The sequence below is a fragment of the Syngnathus acus genome, chromosome 3, assembly GCF_901709675.1.
Source record: "Syngnathus acus chromosome 3, fSynAcu1.2, whole genome shotgun sequence".
Taxonomy (NCBI): domain Eukaryota; kingdom Metazoa; phylum Chordata; class Actinopteri; order Syngnathiformes; family Syngnathidae; genus Syngnathus; species Syngnathus acus.
In genome coordinates this window covers 10,046,847-10,070,038 of record NC_051089.1, presented here as the reverse complement: position 1 = coordinate 10,070,038, position 23,192 = coordinate 10,046,847, and the positions used below count along the sequence as shown (strand labels likewise).

Here is a 23,192-nt window from a genome sequence, read left to right as displayed (position 1 = left end):
CCTTACTGTCTTTTTCCCCCTCTGTGTGGTTACAGTCCCCCTCTCTGCTGGTCCCCTACACCTCTAGCCTTCAGGAAGTCATGCAGGAGCTGCCTCGTGCTCCTACTCAAGCCCCACGCATCTGTATGAGTCTGATTTCACAGTCTTGAAGGGGGGCGGGGATGGGGGGGGGGGACACCATGAACGTGCTGCTTATTTAGAAGCCGGCGCGCTATACCTGGGCTTGTAGGCAGCTGTTTAAAGCAGAAGGCTACATCCAGGGTGCATATTACCCCTTCTTCCTTACACACTCACACACACACACACACACGCATACAGTCACTCTCTCTCTCTTTCTTTCTCTCTCTCTCTCTCTCTCTCGCTTGCTCTCGCTCTAACACATGTGCACACACTCACTAGCCGGCTGGTTGGCTCACAACACACACACTCACACACGCACATGCACAAACTGAAATCGACAGACACAAGCAGCGGTCCGTCCGTCAGAGGTCTCTCTACCTTAGCTGGGACAGCAGGGAGTGGGAGAAAAAGTGTCCGTCCTGTCTCCTTGTCCTTCTCATAAGTGTTTAGAAGACAATTTCAACAAGGGATTGCTCCCAATCTACCGAGGTGATCCACATGGATGAGTTATAATATGCTTGCCACTCTCTCCCTCGCTATCTTCTTAGACTCCCTCACTCTTGTCCTTTTTTCTCACTCTTTGGCACTTGAGCTTATCATCAAGCAGTTGCCGGACTATGCTCCCCCCTGTCCCCTGTTCAATATTTGGCTATTCCTTTCCTGGATGTGCGAGCCGTGGATGTGCGATGGGCCAAAGACTGCATATTAGTGAAATACATTATTTATTGCAAAAGCTACATTCATTTTTTTTTTTTTTTTTTTTTTTTTTGCACGCCAGTGGACATTGGATGGCAATGGTGGCTGTATGAGGGGTCAGGTTTTGGCAGAGTGAGGGTGGGAAGGGAGGTGGGTGGAGGGGGGACATGGAATGTGATTTTAATTTATTTATTTATGCAGTGACTGGGATTGCCTTATCATCCAGGGTGATACTTGAGGGCATCGTTCTCCAAGCCATCCCGAATCACGGTGCCACTCTTTTTTTTCATCAAAATGATTTCGGTTTATTACACTTTGTATGTGTGTGTGTGTGTGTGTGTGTGTGTGTGTGTGTGTGTGTGTGTGTGTGTGTGTGTTTGTGTGTGTGTGTGTGTGTGTGTGTGTGTGTGTGTGTGTGTGCGTGTGCGTGTGCGTGTGCGTGTGCGTGTGCGTGCGTGCGTCTTTGCATCTGCAAGAAGCTATATAAGGAAGAAAGCAAGGAAGAAAGCAAGAAAGAAAAATACAGAAAACGGGAGAGACAAAGACACAAAAGTGTAATATGTTCACACATAAAAACTAACTGGCCAAAATGACATTTTCCAAATACATTAGTTTGTTAGATATTGTATAAAACATTATTGCATTTAAAATTATGAAAGTAATTACAAAGAGCAATCCTGAACATTTTGATGATTTGCTAAAAGTAAATTCTTCTACATTTTAACAATTTGCATGACGTGTTTCATCAACAACACCCATTAATTACGTTAGCTGCATTTAAATCAAAAGAGTTGAATACAGACTGCTATTGTTTTTAAATCGGGTTCAGTCACATCCTAAGATCTTTGAGCTTCATGATTATTTCATTCATATTGAGATTAATAAAACAGGTACTTGCGTATTATGATGCAATGATAAGAGTAAATAAAGACGCATTCTGATGAAAATCACTGTTTACACAAAACTACAACACCCCCCTAAACATGGCTGGCGCAACTCTGCTAGTATGCGACGGTGTGAAATGGCTCCAATCAGTTTCTGTGAGGAACATGGACGGCCATCCAGCGTACAATGTGGCCTCGGGCCCGGGCGGCCTCTTCTATCACCACCATTAGCCCGACTGGAAAATGAATCCACTGGCATTAATAGTCTATCTGGAATCTCAATCATTTTAACACTATCATAATGATGTGGATTTCTAATATTATTTTTAAAAGCCTTTGTGAGATTTAAAAAAAAATGGAACTTTCAATTCCTTTACTTAACTATCTTAAAATGAGAGTAACATGAGTTGAGAGGAAAGTGGTATGACGGACACACACGCGCACAATCTAATACTGCACTCTCTACCTGGAAGTTATATAGAGGCACTATTAAAAAAAGCACTAGCAAAGAATTATATATAGAGCAACTCCAACACTTTGATGAGTCTCAATGTCTCTAGTGACTCAACGGAGCCCCCACTGGTGGTGTGAAATTAAACATCCACCATACCCAACACTCCTGCCAAGTTGTGTCCAAGATATTTCCCCACATCGTCCAATGTCATTCAACATAACAGTAGAAACAATCCTTTTTTCCCTCCATTTTTTTTTCAGGGACTTTAGATGTTCCTGAATGGCATTATTATGTATTATTAATATCGCTGAATTATTACTCATTTCCCTCTTAGAATTGAGTGCTTTAATCCACATCTGAAGTACTCATCAAGGCTGTTGAGGGAAATCAGTGTGGAAGGATACATTATATTTGCAAAAATGCAAAGGATGAATTAAAAATATATAGTCATACTGAAATATTAACTTTTAATTTTAAACATAATTTACCCAGAAGATTTGATTTCTTTTCCCCCTTTGAGCCTATTACGTTTTTGAAAAAAAATTATGTGATTATATTACAGTGATTATTATACTTCTACTTTGTAATTTAACCTCATGTTCATTTTTATATTTTACATAGACTTTAAAAAATATTTTCAGCACATGGAGGTTGACATTTGAAAAAATTGAAAATCTAAATGCTTCCAAGCGTTTCAACTATCCTGCCTTCATGTTCACTCTTCATGTTTTTTTCCCTCCACAATAGTGAACTGTAATTCCCATGATCACCCTTGAAAGCATGACCTTGTGCTGTGTGACGGGGAGATAGCTGCACCATGAAGACAGGACGCCACTTATCATCAAGGGATGAGGTGGCTGTTTAATTTCACACCACCAGTGGCTAAAACCCCTGTTAGTGTTGAGCATCACAATGGCGGGTACGCTGGGGGAGCAGATGTCCTGGCGAGGGGGTGCAAAAAGGAGGGGATGGGAGGGGGTGAGGCCAGGCGGTTGGTGCCTTGTGAGTGGTGGTAAAAAGTGTCCGGCAGAGTGCTTGCACTGTCACCGTGTATTGTACTCAGAACAGGCCGACCCCCGTGGGCATGGGCCAGAAAAAAAACAGCACCTCTCTTTTTATGATGCACAATAAACACACAAATAGCCATCCGGGTGTAGTGGCTTATAACTAAAAGTAGTGGGATGCACCCACGGGGGACATGAACCGGATCGGGAGGAGCATAGTCGCTGAGCAAAGGTGGCGGGAGTGCCTTTTAACGATCGCACTAGCACGCACGGGCCGACATTAGCGAGTGGCCGATTGCTTTGTGAAGAGCTTCTCATTGTCTGCAATGATGAACTTGAGCTCTGGCCTCCAACCTGGGGGTCTTTTTGTCTCATCCACTGGCTCCCCTTTTGCTACCCCTCCCTCACATATCACACACACACAAACACGGTGACGGCCAGACATAACACACCCTGCGACATGTGATGCCTGCAGGGTTGAATGGCGACCGCCATCCCCCTGCGCCGCCCTATATCAAATACAGTAATGAGCCAGCCCAAGAAAATGGCGGCCTTCTAAAACATGGCGGTGCGCTGATGGTCGCATGCAAACCAGGGAAAAAGAAGGTCACTTCTCCCATCTTTTAATACATCAGCCCCCACCTACCTTCTTTTTTCCTGTATCCCTCTCAAATGTCTTCTTTTAGTCTTTTTTCCCCTACCTAATTCAGTATGCAGATGTAAAGGCTTATTATTTAAGAGACAAATGATGGGGGAGATGAGAAGAGACATGCGGCTGCATTTGAGTGATGAGAAAATTAGGAGAGTGAAAGCCGGCTCCCGAGAGCTCTCCCCCTTTTCACAGAAGGTAATAAAAATATAAAAATAGGAAAATACAAATAACGGTGACCCTACCACTGTATTCTGCAGCTCAGCAAGAAAAAGCAAATCTGACTGCCATTCTTCCGCAGCGCCACGTCCCCTCGGAGTACTCCAGCCCAGTCATACATACTCACCCCGCCAACACACACACACACAACACACACACACACACTCGCTCAGTATCATTTTTCTATATTTTCTCCATCAGTGGGTTATGTGCACAACATTCCAAATTCATTTAGACTGCTTGATTTCTATTTTCATAATATCAGAACATCAAGTTAAAGAAAATAAATGTTTATTCAGCAGAATAGGGAGCGCCGGTCCGAGGGGGGGTTCTCATGCGAAATCAGTAAATCACTCCATCTGGAAGATGAACGGCATGTTTGGGAGTTCATTGCCTTTCGTCTCGGCCGAGTGGCCAGCGTGGCGGCTGCAATAGCGGGCCCAGCAGGCTGCACTCGGGGGGTGACCGGCAGGCTTCGAGAGGGAAATAATGAAGCGAAGGACCAGCCATATTTGGCTGACCCCACATTCACCAATGCCAAACATTTTGTAGCGTATTTTGACGCCTTCTCAGTGAGCACATTTCTTTGAAAAAATAATCAGATGAGTAGCATAGTTATTATTTGCTTTTAAACATAACTAGGTTAGATTACAAGTTACTTTGTTTCATTCAGCAGCTGCATAATCCACATGAACCAAATATACATGCTATCAGAGAACTTAAAAGTCTTGGCCTTCTGACAATATCAAACACATTTGACATTATCTTAAGACACAAGGAACAACCGGGAAATGAGCTCTAACAAAACCAGAAACAGGAAAACTTTGCAAACAATCACAAGAGTGGCATGGTCTAAGAGGAAACACCAGCAAAAATGCGACTGAGCATGATGGGAGACATTTACTTTGTGTGGGAAAATAAAATGCCTAAAGAATCTATGGTAGTTCTAGTGTTGTATATAGTGATCCTGCAAAGTTCAGTCTTTGGCAAGTCTCAGTCTGAGACTAGGCTGTGACTAAAAGCTGTGAGAGGATTTTTCCAAATATTCTTAATCTTCTGACACATAGGTAACTTAAGATCCACCAGACAAAGCACAGCACTAAGATATCATGCTAATTTACACTCAGAAAATGTACAAACTTCTCATGGACATGCATTCCAGGAGACGATAATCTTTGGGAATACGTGAAATACCGCTGGGTCTGTAATTTAAATACAGTGACTACTGAGTAAGTAGATTTATTCTGATTCGCGGTTAGGAAACTAACACGTTTAATTACTCGCTTTGAATAAAGTGGTCATACGAGTAACGTATCACTACCAGTAAGAAAGGTAATATTTGATTAAACAAGACTCAAGTTCTGATAATCAGGTCAGTTCAAATGAAAGTTAACTGTCTTTAGTAATGCACATACGTACATTTGACGGACTTTCAACTTCCCCATGATCAGAAACAGGATAAAATGTAAATCTGGTACTTCAATAATCGCTAAAGAAAGAAAGAATCATTTTGAGTCGAGTACAGTTACTAAATCAAGACGTCAATGTGATCCAAGTCAAACCAAGACCGGACTTCAACATATGAGGACGGATGATTCCAGCCTTTAAGCCGCTCACCCTATCACTACCTTGATCTTTGTCATACTTGCTTTTGAAAAGAAAGAACAGACATACTAAAAAAACATTCCAATATTCTTATTCCACAGCAAAAATATGAGAAAAAGAAATGATGAGAAAACCCCAAGCCGCACATATAAGTGATGCCATTGCCAGATGATGCAACTGCTTCCATCGGTTCTGCATTCTGGCTAGTATGCATCAAAATACCAGAACAAACACAATTTCAAGGGTCGCCAATAGTGGCTTTCTTCTTGCCTGGAGAAAGGAAGATTTGTTCACATTTAAATCAGTTGATCAATGACCGTGGCTTTACATGCTAAATGAGAGCCAGTTGAGTGGTACAGGCGAGCCACATGTTAGTAAAGAGAATGTTCTCGAGCTCCATACTTGCCGGCGGACAGCCCTAAATTAAATATCCTCAGAATCCATTAGGCTAAACAGCCCAGGGAAAGAATTTGCAAAAAAGAAAAATGACAGTAAACGCAGGCAATCATGAGTCAATCTATTATGCATGAATTATATTTTTCCGTGTAAAATGTCTTCTGTTAATTCCCCTTTGTATACAACGTCCATTACATTAGAGGGATGCATCTGTCTGATCTAAATGAACATTTGCCTGACAATTCATCAGGCTCATGCTGCTATCGAGAATGAAAACACTGGCTATTCAAACCCCACTGCACATGCTACAAGTTAAGATTCTCCATGCATAGTATATGGCTGTAAATCTCTCAAGGAAAAAAATCCTGAAAGTGTTAAAAAGTCATTCAAAACTCAAGCTTGAAAATGACTATTAAATGCAAATGTGTGATTTTAAATATAGGCAAAGATATTTGAGCACGCACAATTAAATCTAATCATCCCCCTCCCTCTTTCCAGCGTTCCTGACATCCCACCCGACATTAAATGCAACAGAATCCACCCTTACGCACTAATTTGTTTGCTTCGTGTTCTTTACTCAGTGTAACCGACACTCAAACATACAAATTTAATAGAGCAAATTGAATCATTATCAAATTCAGATCAATATAAATTTAGCTCCGGTAGAAACAAAAGGCAGCAATATTGAAATCCAACACTGGCTTTGTTTGTTCATTCTTGACCCTACAAGTGGCGCTTTGCTGCCATCAGACATGATTTGCCAGACTGGCACATTACAACTAATAAGACACTGGCAAAACAGCCTTTATTAATGCATGAGGCCATGTTGGGCCGAGAGAAAATCTCACAGGGAAAGGAGTCATCTGTGTACTTGAGAAGACACAACTGGATGATTACCAATTCAAAGCTGCAAACGGTAACTATATAAGAACAATGAAGCAAATACAAGTACGACGCACTCCTGGCTAGAATACAAATCGCAATTGCATATGAATTACCATTACAGTTTTGATTGACATTGTCAGAGGTGTATTTATTTTCAAATATATTCATGACTGTGATTGCACGCCGCACCATGGTGACTTTGCTTCATTTTGGGAACCAATTGAATTCTTATTGTGTTGCATGCCAGCAATGTAGTGGCCAGCATGTGTGTAAAGCTTATTCTTTGCAGAGTTGGCGGGAGCTGGAGTCAATCCCATACACTTTATACATTATTTACTTGGATAATGTCAAGAAACGTTTCCTCATCTGTTAGGAATCAATATTCTAGAAGTCTCACAGCACACAAATGATCCGAGGGAGACATTTTCAGTTTCACTGCTATCTCAATATTTGGGATTTTGACAGAAGCTGTCATGCTATGACATGTGAACATAGTTAGAGCAATTGAGAATTATACATGTGACTGAGCTTTACTGAAGTGGTCAAAGAGCAGTGGTAGGAATAGTTCCCCACAGAAGGTGGACAGTGGGGAAGAGCTTTGCGAGCATCTCACTGCATAGCAAAGAAAGGAGGGGGGGCTGTAGAGGTGAAGACCCCTGCGCGAGTGATGGAGGGGCCACTACAAATTCATGAGCTATTTAAGGTCAGCGTGATATATTCTCTGCATTTAGTCTGGATCTGGGATCAAATGTCCATGCTACACTCATAATAAAATTCATTCTCATAAACATTATCTGGACTTGTGAAACGCCAGTGTACCTCATTAAATGGTATAAACATGTTGTAGTCAACAGGAAATCATACATTGCCTTTTTTAAAACCCATTTGAAGGAAATTGCATGATTCCATAAAATTACTTTTATAACAATAAGTAAAGGCAGAATAATATTAAATTTGAAAAATAAGATCATTAAGTTCTCTGCAAAGCTGTTGTGAGCACGTGAGATCTGTATTGACCTTAGCTACAAGAGCATGCAAACAACCTCAAGGGTCAAAGCTCACATGTGGACAGAGACGGCATCCCAAACTGGTCTGGAGGAACATCTGCTCTGTGTGCGTCACACAAAGCTGTCCCCTCAGAGACCCTCGCGGCCCCCAAGAGCCTGGGAATGATTCAAAGTCAAGGGCGGCCTCCATAGTGATTGAGTCCTGAGTGGACACAGCAACTGTGTGAGGGAACCAAATAGGAGACGTTTGTTTGGACCTGAATCTCTGAATCTTTTTTTTTTTTTGCACAAACATAACACATCACCAAATAAACGGCAAACCTACAGCAAAGCATTGTGATAGCACCATTTTGCTTAGGGGCTTTTTTTTTTAAATTATTATTATTAAAGTGTAAACGTTACTTTTGTCAAGGTTGCGAATAGTAAACAAATATTTCAGGCTTCTACTCAAAACAAATAACGCAAAAGGGCTAGTTGGGGATTTTATTTGTAGAACATCTATTAACAAATTAAAAAAAAGAAAAAATAACAAGCCTTATAGGCAAAGTGACTTAAACACTAAGCCCGGCGGAGCCGCCTTACCTCAACCAGCTCTAAATCGAGATTGCGGACAGGATTGAGTCGATCTCTTAACACAAGACTAATCACGTAGCGCATTAAACATGAGAGCCCTGACCACCCCTAAATACTTTCACTTGGCAGCCTGACACTACGCTTGAAAGGAAACATCAAATGAAGTCAATAGATGGATCAATAGCCATGGATGTCTGAGCTTGCCCTGCAGCCAAAACCCACCGTTGTACAGATCTCTCCCTGGTCTGAGCTCTGGTCTTCATTGTGTACTGCCAGCGCTGAGGGACACTTGATGTACGTCTTTTTTGCGCCAAACATCGCCCCTCGCATGCCACACTTGCTCACTCTTTCTAATGTGTAACTGATGTGCACCTGCTGGGGCCCGGGTTGCATGGGTGCACTCTCCTCAATGACGGCATCAATCACTCAGTAGGACTTTTTATGGCCGTTTAAACATGCATTTCACCGCTGTTACTCTTCCGCATAGCAAGTACGCGATGATAGCGACCGCAGCCAGCTGTTTTCGCCTTCCATTCTGTCAGAACTAGGAGGCATGATTTGATAATGCAAAGAATGTCCTCAAAGCGTGTTCTTGAAATAACATTTTATGCAAAAAAAAAATGTCAAATGTAAAATAGAAACGTGGATCAAAATACTAGCACAATTCTCATTAGTGTTTTTAGCAGGGTCATATGTTTTCAGAGATTGTTGTGACAGCATTAGCTGTGGTTTTATATGCTCAACTTTCTAACTTTTCACCTTTATTTGTACTTTTTCATCAGTTTTAAAATTTCATTTATTTAATTGTGATAATTTGGGGGCTGAGAATATCAGTGCTTATTGAGTGGGCCTGTCAGTCAGCAACCTGTCACAAAGAGCTCAATTAACTTTGTCCTTTATTTGTTTTAATTGATTTGATTTAAATTGTTTTCACGATTACAATGTTTTACCAGTTTTTTTTCATGGGTGAAAAATATTGAAACTATTGGTGCACTTTTTCATCATATATTAATGACACTACAACAGTGAGGAGCCAGCCGGTGGTGAAAGTACCCTGCATCCTTTTATTCAAATGTAGCTTAACATAATTGAAAATTCGCTATTTTCATGGCACACCACATAATGTTCAAACACCTTGTTAAAACGTCAAGACAAAAAAAAAAAAGAGAACTGCGGCCCGGCCGCACAGCCACACGTGTGGCATATACATGTACACATACAGAATAGCTGTAAAAACATTTAGAAACGATTATTCTTTTCGAGTGCGACCTGGATTCACAGTACATTCTTGATGCACTAATTGAATTATGTAAAGTATTAAAAGCATTCGACCAGCTTTGTGTGGCCCATTTTAGAGAGAGCTCACCTCTGTGAGCTCTCCAGTGAGTTTAGTAACAGACAGAGCTTCTTCTTCAATTCCCCTTCCATTCGCACCTAAAATTGAAAGCTGACAAATGTAACCTTAATTACATTCTTCCCAATCACGGCTTAAATGTAACCTTGTGGCTCCCGCTCAGTGACAGAGTGAAGTGCACTGCACCCTCCTTGGGCCTATATTTCAACAGAGGCAGTAAATGCATCTAAAGGACACGAGATGGATACATTATGTATATGGGACACACAAGTATGCGATTTAAGGAGTACGATGCTGCGTCAGCACTGAAAATGCAAGCAGATCGAGGAACAAACACGGCGGCGGAGTCCTCCTTATATACAGCCGGGCATGGTCTATTGACCCAAATGTAATTATTTTATACACTCTCTGTCCCCCTCCAATCCATTCTTCATTTCAAGATGTCAGACTTAGCACACGTACATATTTTATATGTATGGTTTAGTCCAAAATGATTCATCAACTGGCCAAATTACTTTCGAGATGCTGTGAAACTGTGATTTGTTTTGAAATGGATTAACGGTGTTTGGAGATAATTGCTGTCATTTTAAATCATTTTTCACCATTTCAACTTTTAGGATTTTTATATGGGCGTGGCAAAGTGATGCACACCAACAGATACACATTTAAGAATTAAATATTCACTATTACTCAGAATATAAATAATTGTAGTCTTAATGTATATTGAAATTCAGCATGTACTTAAAAACGGCATACTGTTATGTTAGTACTAATACCCACTAATCATCTTAACATGTATTTTTTATATATAAATATTTTTGTATTTTTTCAAGAAAAAAATGTAATTCATGGACCTGATTAATCACTGCTTCAAAAAAAGATGATTTTGAATGCAGTTCATGAATCAAGTTTCTGTTTACAAGCACCATGAAGGATAAATAAAACTGGATGAATGTATGAAATGTCGCTGTGTTTGTCCTTCTGCCTGACACTGAAGACCCCTGCCCTAGGTGGAGAGACAAACACGGGGGAAGTCTGGAGGTAGCTGCCATCCACGCACAGCTATTTTCCATCTTCTTTAATCACATGATCAGGGTGACGGCGTCATATCCTCGCAGCAGAGGGAGGGGCTAAGCTGTGTGCAGCTCGCCACCATTTTGTGTGGCTACCTGACTCATTTGTTTACCTACATAGTCGTGAGGGTTTTAGAGGACCTGGCGTGATGTTTACACCTATTGATGCTAAAATGATCACAAACGGGCAGTGCAGATTATCGTGCTACTGCTCGTTTTGGATTTCATGTCAGGCGTTTCACTCCGTGGGCTGTCCTGGTGGCGAAGCCCGTCTCCTCCCCGCCATCAGCTATGTGAGAGCCTCATATGGTGCAGTCAAATTGCTGTCTGTCGGATCATGCCTCTGAACGTCCAGACTTCATCAGGAGGATTAAAGAATGGGATCAAGGGGCACTAGCGGGACAGTTGCAAGCCCTTGCCGTGCACCACACACGTTTACAAATGTGCACTGAAAAAGACTTGAAAACTGAATGCTCTGAAACCACGCCCCGCTTAACTGCCAGCTGTCAATCAAATCTCACTACTATGGCCTGAAAAATTAATGCCATCTGGTGTTGCTACTTTTTTATGCCTACAAATACTGTAACTCGATGTTTGAGCTGCCAAATTTCATCTGTTAAAGTCTCCATTTGCTGGAGTATATCCCACCAGGTTGTCGTGGGGCATTCCACGTTGCAACGACAGGCGTCGGCCATCAGCTAGCCTGCAAGCCGGCATGCGTGAGCCTAGTAATCATAGCTAAGGACAAAATGTGCATATTTTATATATTCAATTGAACCGATGTATAAAAATCAACTTATGTATAGATTTAATATAATGTTACCAAAAGACTGTTGAATTTTGAGTACCGGTACTGTGTAGTTGTCATTTTTTAACATTTACTTTCAAACATGTACAAAATACATGGAAACAAATCTCCAAAACCTATTTACAGGGTTTTTGAAATATAGGTGACCAATGGTGCAGATCTCTTATGATTCCTACTCTGACTCTTTTTCTGATGAAAACCAAAAAGAAAGACTAAATGTGTCGCAGTAGGCAGGGGGATGAGGTGCAAATGTGCTTGCCGAGGTAGGTTGTTCCAGAGTCTGTGATTTTGGGAGCAAATGACTGCACCATATTAAGGAGTAATGGAAGTCACAGCAGGCCCCTTGTGAAATATTCCTATATGCTTTCATCACAACACTGATCAAGGCACCAAGAAAGGTCCATTACTTGCTTTAGTAGCGCTAGTGTTATTACGCGGAGAAAGTCATCCTGAAAGCCGTACATTGGAGGGCAAAATGTTAATTCTGATGCTGGGCGATAGCATCTACATCATCATAAAGCAGAAATAAATGAAGGAAGGATGCGAGATATGAAATGAAATAACATAAAATCCAAACAAAGGTACAAGAGTTCAGCATCAAGATCAGTTGTCTATGAGTGCACAAGGATGAGAGTTTTGTAGTGATCCCACTAAATTCGAGTAAATAAGTCTATATTCTGTGCTTTATTCTGGGATTTGCCAGACACGAGGTCTGGCCCTGCATTTGAGACAACAAAGGCAGTCTTGACATCTTGCCCAGCCAGCAGATAATATTTGCTGTTCAGAGACGGGCTTTCTTTTGTTCCAGGTTCTTATAAGCCCAAGACACTTGAAATTTAAACTGAGTTCAAAAAATATTATTTGCCACAGGGCAAGGTAAATCTCTTGGCAGGACCTTTCAAAGGCTTGCCCTGGGTTTGTTTACAATTGATCTTATTTAAAAGTGTTTTTTTCTTCTTTTTTTTTTATAACTTTTCAAAGACACACTTTCTGCCATGATCTTATGGGTCATAAAGAACAATGAATGTGTTTTTTTATTCACTTGAGGAAAGATTTAAATAGTTATATAGGCAGCAGAGAATAAAATTATTTCTCTGCCGGTCTTCATATTTGTAATTAAAAATGTATCCAAAACCGTGGCTACAAACATTTTAGAGCGCATCTGTATCTCTCGTGGCTTGCTTAAGCTTCAAAGAAGATTCCCGTGGGCGCCTTCATTTCCCCACAAACTTCCTTCAAGGCTGCGCAGGTTAACGTGTCCGCTTTGACTACCTGATCAATAGTTGTAAAGGTATTCATTGCACCAGGGAGACAACTTTGGTCCTGCAAGTCGCTGGTAAAATCCAGCAAATCTAATGACCCTTGCTGAAATTTTACATCCTCCAGGTTTTTTTTCCATGCATTATCACATAGATGCATGAGAAGGTGATGATGTCGATAGCAGGGGGGGTACCGAGTGCCCTTTCGGTCCTTCTTTTGTTCTTTCGGAAAGAGGTGAAGCGAGTGCAATTGCACGTATCCCCAAAATGCCCCCCGAACGCTTCCTTGTGGCCCCTGAGTGGGAGTGTGTAATCGGCCCTGGCAGAGTGGTGGCTAATGGGGAGGGGAGTGGGGAGGGGGCACGCCTTTGAGATGTATTCATGTGCGTGGCGTGGCGCCCGGACCTCGGGTGACACTCCTTCATTCGTGCCGCCTCAGGCCAGGATTAGGGCGAGCGGGCAGCCTGGCGAAGATGGCCATAATGCGGCATCATTTTCATATTAAGCTCATCTCTTCTCCACAGACCTGACGGTGGACAGGCCTCCTCTCTTTGCTGCTCAAATTATCCTCAATTACTGGGGAAAGGCCGGGCCAGGGGACGTCACCTAACCTTCACCATCTGTTAGGTTCAAAGACGCAACGCTCGGCCAGCCTGCCTGTCTCCTGCCCCCCACCCCTACTCCGACCTTTCTGCCTGGGCCTGCTCCGACTCTATACGCCTCCATCGCCCCCACCCTTCCTTCCGCCACCCCAACTATCTCGCCCTGATTGGCCAGCCAGCTCGCTCTGGACACAGCTGGGAAGTGCATGTGCACAAGACACATTAAGGGAGAAAAGGTTATGTCACGCTCCTTTGACAAGAATATTCAAAAGTACACACGCGCAGGGGGTTAAGTCCATTTCCTCGGGATAACAGCATCAATTAAACCGGTGCTTTTTTCCCAAAGTATAACTGGACTGAACAGAAAGATTAAATATGTGTCTCGAGGACAGAGCTTTTAACGAGTTTTAACCCCTACTTTTAAACGACATTTACACAAACTCACCAAAATGCATAATACAATAATACTGTAATAATCCTGTTGAATGTTTGGTTCAGTATTAATGTAAAAATATTTTGACTTTAAGTATACTTTCTAGTGTACAGCTGAACACTCTTACACTGAAACTTTCAATATGCAAAAAAAAACAGCACCCAGCTATCATTATGACGCAAGACAGTTGAACAGCTCTGAACAATAATATCAATAATAAACATATTGCTCAGATCTCAGATCAAACATGGTACAAAGAGTAGTCCACACATAAAATGCTTAGCCGGTAAAGTAACATCATCATGACCAACATTAAATTACAGTGATGGAGTAGGCCTAAATGTTTATGCGACGGGTGTTATACCTAAAAAGCATATTTAATAACATTCTAAGCCATGGTAACACTATACCCAGCTTAAAACTTTAAAACTGCATTAAAGCTACAAAAATGACAAAAAAAACTACCGTCCTTGAACGATTCGATTGAAATGCTAATTTTACAAAAATAATTTACCTACATAAATGTATTTAAAAAAGTGAGTGCATCCAAATTAAAAAGGCCAACTGATCTTGAAGGTGAAATACAACTGGACTGTACGTAAGCAATGATGTTGTGGCTGATCGATGTGTTTCTTAAAGGTCTGTTTGATTTTGAATTTTTTTTTAAGATTATACAATAGGCACATTGATTTAATTAATTTGCTAAACACAGTTCAATCAGTGTTACTATTGGCCATTTATGCTTATTAATATCATCATAATATTTCCCTTAATTGTTTTTAGGAATTCCTCAATGAATAATGCTGGAATTTCAAGCCTTCATTTTGGGTTTGTGCAGGAGGAAAAGTGTAACATCTGGTGTTGATGGTTGGGCCCGTTTTCTACTGGGTGCCATTTTAGGTTTTAATAAAAGATGTCCTAGTGAGAGATCCTTTTAGTGCCTTCGTGAAATATAGTTTTTTGAGTCTTTGCTTACCTGTGCGGGCTAACTTGTCGTTAATTAAACATTCATCTATATTTGAAACTGCACTTGTGAAATATTCACGAGCTCTTATTTCTGCAATGGCGAATGCGCCTCTTAATAATGCAGGTGCTGTTTTCTGTTTGTTTCCAGCCTGTGTGTTTTAGCAGGTCCACTGTGTCCATTTGGGCTTTGCAGCTTGTCTGCCCACTCAGAGGCCCCCGATGGCAGGTCATCGGGCTTTGAAAATAACTTTTAATAAGGCTGCTGAATAATAGATGCGCTGTTGGCTAAAATCAAGCGGGGAGGAGCGCGGCTAAGGACAGCAGGTTGCGGAGACAGACAGCGAACAGGGCCCAGACGCTTCCCTCTCCATCATCATCAACAGCCTACCTCAGCCCCTCGCCAGACTCCATCAGGTCAGAGGTCATGGACTTGACCTTGTGGCCCCAGCAGAGAATGCGCACTTGATTTGAGGTATAATTTGGGATTTATTCAGGGGGAGAGGACCCCATCTCAGCCAGCTTTATGCCTCATTATCCAAGAATCCTTTTTGCTCTCATCAGCCCAGTTATAACCTTATAAGCATGGAGTTAAAAAGTAATACATTATGATGTCCACTTTTACAAGACAATGACTGAAATACATTTTATGGATCTTTCTTTCCATCATAATATACATATACATATACATATATATACATATACATATATATATATATACATATACATATACATATATACATATACATATACATATATATACACATACATATATATATACATATATATATATACACATATATATATATATACACATATATATATACACATACATATACATATATATATACGTATATTTATATATATATATACGTATATTTATATATATATACATACAGAATATATATACATATTTATATATATACAGAATATATATATATATATATATATATATACAGAATATATATATATATACATATACATACATACATATATATATATATATATATATACATATATATATATATATATATATATACACACACAATAATAGAGCATAACTATTTCTTCTAATTAATGATAATTTTAATGAAAGCAACACACAACTTCAATTACTGCAAATGCACGGATTTATATCTTCTATTTCAGCCATGGATTTTTCCTTCAAGAGAAGGGAAAGTAGTATTCAAATTCTCTCCAAGATTTTTTTTAAAACGAGAACACGCTTGCGGCCTATATAGCAGCTAAGCTTTTCAAATGCTTGTCACTTACAGTCTAAAGTGGAGCGATAGCTTTCATATGCAAGCTAAAAAGACTGATCATTGCTATATGCGCCTCCCACTAAGTGGGTCCCTGCGGAGGACAATTTTAGAGAGATTTTCGCCTGATATGAAACAAGCCCTGCACGCATTAATATTACATTACAAGGCAGACTATCGCACTGATCGCCTTCTTGCATGCAGGTATAGAAAAGCTCCTTATCCACGGTAATAATATGCGCATCAAAGAAACGCGAGGAAACGTGTAAAATTAGGAGTTTTTTTATTTTTAGCTTTTATTTAGGTGATGATTCAAATAGGCAGCACGGGCAATAAAATGCGTATTTAGGTCACACAAGAAAGGAGACAAATGCCGCAGGAAAGGCGCCTCAAATGTGTCACGCATGGCTGGCTAGCCGCGTGCACACACATACGCACATCACACACGCGCACGAGAATGTGACAGGTGCAAGGACTTTGTTACACGTTTACGGATGAATGTGCACGCGCGCACGGATTATGTTCTATTCTGCTTATAATAAATAGATGTATAATAATAATAATAATAATAACAGCAAAAAAACACGAGCGTATTTTAATTGTTTATGATCCCACACACGCGCGCGCGCGCGCACAAATATATCCACGCGTGTCACAGAAGGCGCCTCCGGGAGGTCGACGCGTGCGTCCGTGCCAAAATGTGTCCCACTGTCCCCTCTCATTTGAATGTGAATGCTCCCTGGGTGCACGCAGAGCTTGCTGTTTTCCCAGGGCCTAAACACACACATACACACACACGCCAGCGTGTTTTTTCTTTTTTTCAATTAGTGCCACCCCCTCCTCATCCAAACCTCCGCCCACCCTCAAGCACCTAATAGGGGCTAATTGGGCATCATTACGGATTAATAGGATGCGTTAATTGGCTCACTGCAGAGGGGGTACCAGTGGAGGAATTTGGCAAGCGATCCGATTGGGAGTGACATGTTTATTCCGTCTACTTAGCATTCATCGTGTTTTAATGGGACACTTGTTTGCGTGGATGGGATAATTAGGATCATTACGGCAACAGGCTGGCGGCTGAAAATAGAAGAAACACACACTTCGACAGTGTGCTGTTATTAAAATTCGTTATGACAACATTATAAGAAAAACAGCATTGTTTTTAATTTATATATATATGTATATATTAGCAGTGTTGATGCAGAGGCCTGTCACGTGAAGGGTTTTTTTTCAATAAGTAATTTGTAATCCTGTTTTAGCATTATATTTTAATTACATTTATTTTAGAGTATTGTTGATGATAATAATAATAATAATTTCCAACAATTAAGCACACAGAGTAGTTGTTTTTCTTTTAGATGAGCAGCCATGACATCATTGTAATAGCGACATTTAATCTAGAGGCCTTACACAGGCAAAAGTGATCCATGCAACAACACAAATAGAAACATCAATGCAGGATGTAAGTGTATATTACTGCAATGAAGCCCTTTTGATCAACAATCAATCAGCATTTGTGAAACCAAACCCAGTACTGGCAAACTTACCACTAACAACTCCACAAATGCACCCTGACGAGAAATGGGCCCAAATATGCTCCTGTACACGTCACTGTTGTACGGTATAGCTACTGCATATATTATTCCTCATATGCCAGGAAGAAAGTGCTGTAGACCAGACGAATTGCATTATGTTGTTGCTTGTGGAACTATAATGCAAAATGAGAGTAAGAAATCACGAAAATAATGAATATAAAGAAATACCAAAGAGACACGTCTGTCAGCACACCTATGTCAGTGCCTTTGCAGCGGCTGCATGGAAGCGCTCAACTGACCCCCTCCCCAGCACCAGACCCCTACCCTCCTAAACCCCTTCGCACCCCCCACCCCAAGCCCACCCTGGTGAAGTTCAAGGTCTCTGCAGTCAATGACCCACACACATAAGGAAGCCCCATTTTAAAAGCATTTTAAAAAAAGCATGCGTGCGTTTACTGTTTAGCTTTGACAATATGATTTGTTTTATAATTATTCCATTGTTATAGTCAAGAATGTAAAACTGCTAGCCCTACCTACAGTATCGGATGAGCCCTCGAAATTATGTTGTGATTTATATTTTGATTTTACATAAAATAATATGCATACAATCAAAATAATATGCAGGACCACAATTTAAAAATAAGTAGACCATCAAAAGCAACAATTGAGGTAAAAGGCCTCTTGGTCTCATTTGCATAACTAAGATTAAGTGAGCACAAATAATTTTGTTCCTTTTAAAAATCATTAGCCTAACAGCAAAAATGGGAACCTCATTTTGGAACAATATTGAAAAAACAAGAAAAAAAAAAAAAGAATACAATAAATGCAACAAAAAAGAATATTCCTGTTGCCTGACAAACTATGCAGTGATAATGAAAAAAAAAACATTTTGGCCCTATTTATTGATAATGTGTTAATAAATGATTTGGGTAAGTGATTTATTTGTCGAACAAAATGGGTAAACTTTATCGCAGTATTAAAGGAATGGCTACAATGTAACAGTTTTGGGACGTGAATATTAAGATGTTAAATAACATAATACTTTTTGCTAAGATTAACTCCTTGTGAATTTATTCTTAAAATAATGTCCTATGTCACAAAAAAGCCCAGAAAAAAAAAATATATATTTTGGCCCTTAACACACAGTATCTAGTTCAGTTTTCCATACTTTCTGAAAAAGAAAAATGGGTATAAAACGAATTAAGCCATAAAATGCTCAAACACACGCCAAACAATTAAAATTCCAAATTTATTTTATGCGTTTGTCTGATTATATAAGACCTGTGAAATGAAACTATAGACTTATACCCAAAATCAGCTCTAACTTTTATCATCTCCATTCATTTACAGACTTCACTCTATACTGTGTGTTCATTACAAATTGTAAAACTATGAGAAAAAAAACAAACTAAAAATGAATGCAAATTAGGCACAAACATGCACCCTATGCAACTGCAAAATAAAGATTTTAATTCTAACTGATTTAATAATTCACATATATTACATGTTTCTGAATGGTGAAATACATACTCTTCAAATGCGTGTGTGTGTGCTTGCGTGCGTGCGTGCGTGCGTGCGTACGCAAGAAAGAAGGATGATAAAGGGCCAATCAAAGTTCAAAATGTGATTCTTTGTCAATGCTGAATGAGGAAGGGCGAGACAAGAAAGCGACGAGGGTGAGGCAATGATGGAGTAGCGAGAGGATGCTAGGTGGTCCCAGGTGTGTGTAATGACATCAGAGGGGCGCGACATCCTGCGTGTGCACACTGAAATAAGAGATCCGGTTTCCTTTAGAAGGTCTCTTCATGAGAGCCAGGTCACGGCCAGTCGCCTCCTCCTGACATGTAATTGCTGATATTGATTATAGGTTATCATATGCTGCTGGCCATTTGGAAGATAATGCCGCGGGGGTTGATTTGTCAGCCATTAACATCTTGCTTCGCTTCATATGAACATGTAAATTAAGTTTAGAACAACTTCGTAATGGGCCACTTAGCCTCATCTAATAAAAGGAAGGGGATTTAATGGCTGCAACACCTTACATGATAACAGTTTAAGCAAATTGGAAAAATATTCAAATATTTTCTCTCTAACTCAACTCGTTCTGATGCATCCTACAGGGCAGCACTTGCCATAAAATCTAGTGTTGGCCATTGCAAAAAAAAAAGAAAAAAAATCCTCCACATGGAAAAATGAGACTGGCATTTCCAGGAAACACCTTTTCCCTTTTTACCGATCTGTGCCGCACGCAAGCAGAATGCAGGTCTGTCAAAGCACTGAAATGACCGCTTCAAAACCAGGAAACACTGAACTTTGCAGCTGTTTCTAGTATTTTATGTCTAACCAGTTGAGTTGGCTCTTGAGACAGATGCAGTACAGATATACGCCACCACCAAAAATATTAAAATAATAAACTGAACATTACTGTAAAGACTTTGGTTGTGTACCTAAAAACCATTCAGCAAGTTTCTGCACACATTGAATTACAAAAATGCATTCATGAGAGTATCCTAAGAGTTATTAATAAATCAAGTATATATAATATTAAAGTTATAAATCAGCCACCTAATAATTACCGTCATAACTGCCAATGTGTTTGTTAGAATTGAGTTTTTTGTTGTTTTCTGTGTAGTCATCTTCAAAAGTTGAATTGAGGTCACGGGACTCCTTACTGGTTACACCTATTGTATTGTCTTACCTCATGTTTTCCGAATATGTTTCAAAACAACTTGCGCACTTATAAAATATAGTCATTCAAATCTCTTAAAAAAAACTGACATTTGTAGCTAGGTCAACATGGATTGTCAAATATGTTTGCAAATTTCAGCAATCACCCTCAAGCTATAGAATGCAGCGAAACCTTGAAAAGCCGTCAGACAGATTTAACTGCCTCACAATCATCACGCTTGTTCACACATTTCTGTTTTCCCCACCCTTTCTTTTCTCAGCAAGGAATCGCACATCAAATACACAAAAATCACAGAAGAGAGAAAAGCGGTAACCTTTGAGAGAGTCGATCAGAGGTGCGCCAGCACCTAGTACAGCCCAGAGCAGTAAAGACAACCCACTTGTACTTCAAAAACATGACATTTGCCACCTCACAGCACCAAACATGTCTCTCTAAGTCTACACCTGTAAACCTGCAAACCCACACAATGTAGATCAAGAGCTTTCCCTGCTCAAGCAAACACTATTAAAAGTTGCACAATAGCCTGCCTCGGCCTATCTGTGTGTGTGTGTCTGCGATAGGGCTGAACAATTAATATAACCCACTTGCGACCGCACCCCTCAAAAATGTGATTGCGATTTAATATCTGATCATTCTTCTGAGCTTCTCTTCCCGTTATTGCAAATAAAAGCAATCATTTAGTCTGTGCCATAATATCAGACGTATTATACACAAATATTTGCGTGTTGTAGCTGGGTCAACATGGATTGTCAAATATGTTTTTATATATATATATATATAATCAATTATAACATTTCATAATTATAAACATCAATTAATTCGACTACATCGCAATGTAGATTTTAATTCGATTAATTGTTCAACCCAAGTCGCGAGAAAAAGAGCGAGAGAGAGAGAGAGAGAGAGAGAGAGAGAGAGCGCGAGAGCGCGAGAGCGCGAGAGAGAGAGAGAGAGAGAGAGGGAGGGCAGTTGAAAGAGTGAGTGGATGCAGGTCAGCAAATCAGTCAGTCAGCGAAACACAGTTGTTGGATACCACAGCCAAAAAAAATGGAAGGCATACCTGTTTGCAGCAAAGCGACGGCGGGGTCAGATCTCGGCCTGGTGGTATCTTGCATTAATTATTCTCCTGGAAAGATGTTAGCTGCCGCATCATCTCTCCCGAGAAGGCACTCCTACTGTCCCACAGTCGGTGGATGGAGGTGAGCAATAGGAGAGAAGAAAGAAGAGAGCGAGTCAGAACCGGCGGCAGGCCCATGCAAACCATGACTGGCCCACGTGAGATTGATCGCGCACGCTGAGGCCTCTGCGCCGCAAAGGGGGGGAACTGTCGGGAGAGCGGCGCGCTTTGTGTAGCCCGGGGATATGGAGAGTCGAACGCACTGTCACGCGCACATGCTTAGATGTGACACAAGTGCTGTTAGCATTTGAGCTAACACAAAAAGAGTGATGAAAAGTGGGCCGCGTGTTTATGTCATCAACCAGGCTGATGGAGGCCCTCATTAGCATTCACTGACAACCGCCTGCACATCTGCTCTCTATAATGCCTGTGTTGGCTCACGGGGCAGCTGAAACCGGACAGGCAAATAAAAAAGGTCAAAAGTCTGTCAGGGAGAAGGGGAGAGGACGGTGATTACAAACAATAGAGGATAAAACAGATGCATATGAGTGGCGGGAGTGCGACTGCATGGCCCCTCAACCTTTGGGAGTACTGGCTGCAGCTAATCTCATCAATGCCTTATATATATACACACACACACACACACACACACACACACACGCACGTATGCGATGCAATGGTTAACAAAACAAGAGTCATAAAATCTTAAAACTACATTGGCAGCAGTGGTTTCGTGTATGATAGCATTGCAGTGCATTAACTTCACAACAGGTAGCAGTTTGTAAATTACGTTTAATTATGTCATTACAGGACAATTTTACAAATAAGAGTATCATTAAGAGTTTTTTTTTTGTTGGTTTGGAAAAGAAACTATACAAATGACAATGCCAAAAAAAACATCAGGTACAAGTTGAATTTGTTCCATGACCACACTCGTATGTCAAGGCACCACTATGTACTCCATGCCTTCCCCCATTTCAGCCTAATTTTCGTATTTTAATGGATTGTTTGACTGCACTCGTCCATTGCAAGTCAAATAAACACGAGACGAGGGAGATATAGGCAGCAGTGATGATGTTGAAAATCAATTTGCATTGCATTAAGCAAATATAAAGGCCAGCGGTTGAGTTCTCTTCAGCTTAGAGAAATCACATTTCCCAAATCAAACATCCCATTCATCCATCTTCTCCAGTCTGTCTCAGTCTGCCTCGGCCAGTATGTAGATTGATCCAGATGGACACGCCGCCTAGACCTCCGGTCGTCCCCCATAGACACTCTGGCTGAACTTGACTCCCAGTCCTACAGATGGGAAGGAGGAACCTTCACCTTGGGTGAACCCTGGGCTGTGACACCCTCACCCCCACCGCACCATCCGCTATCCTTTCGTAGCAATGGCATTGAATTCAGATCGCATTCCCAGCAGCCGTCATCGTGGATGCCTGATCAATACTAGAGAATTATCACACAAGGCTTCCTCAAACACAGTGTCAACATGCCAGCGTTGACCACAGAGCACGTGTGTGATCACTGGGGTGGAAAGAAGCCGTGACCGAGTGGTGGAGCCTTAGAAGACGGAGAGCCCCTTGCAGCGCCTTAGGGGGGTGGTTT

At 40.8% G+C, this 23,192-nt stretch overlaps 1 protein-coding gene across 2 annotated transcripts in view; it reads right to left on the bottom strand.

The window, feature by feature from the left end:
- The window catches only part of zfhx3 (zinc finger homeobox 3), a 217,061-nt gene extending 195,422 nt beyond the window's left edge, over window positions 1-21,639 (bottom strand). The window contains exon 1 of one of the 2 annotated variants that reach the window (XM_037247285.1): window positions 21,528-21,639. The gene's annotated coding sequence lies outside the window, so the exon portion shown is untranslated. Of the gene's footprint in view, window position 1; window positions 245-21,527 lie in introns of those variants that run through there. The other variant, XM_037247283.1, reaches the window with a different exon arrangement.
- Between the last annotated feature and the right edge of the window lie 1,553 nt (window positions 21,640-23,192).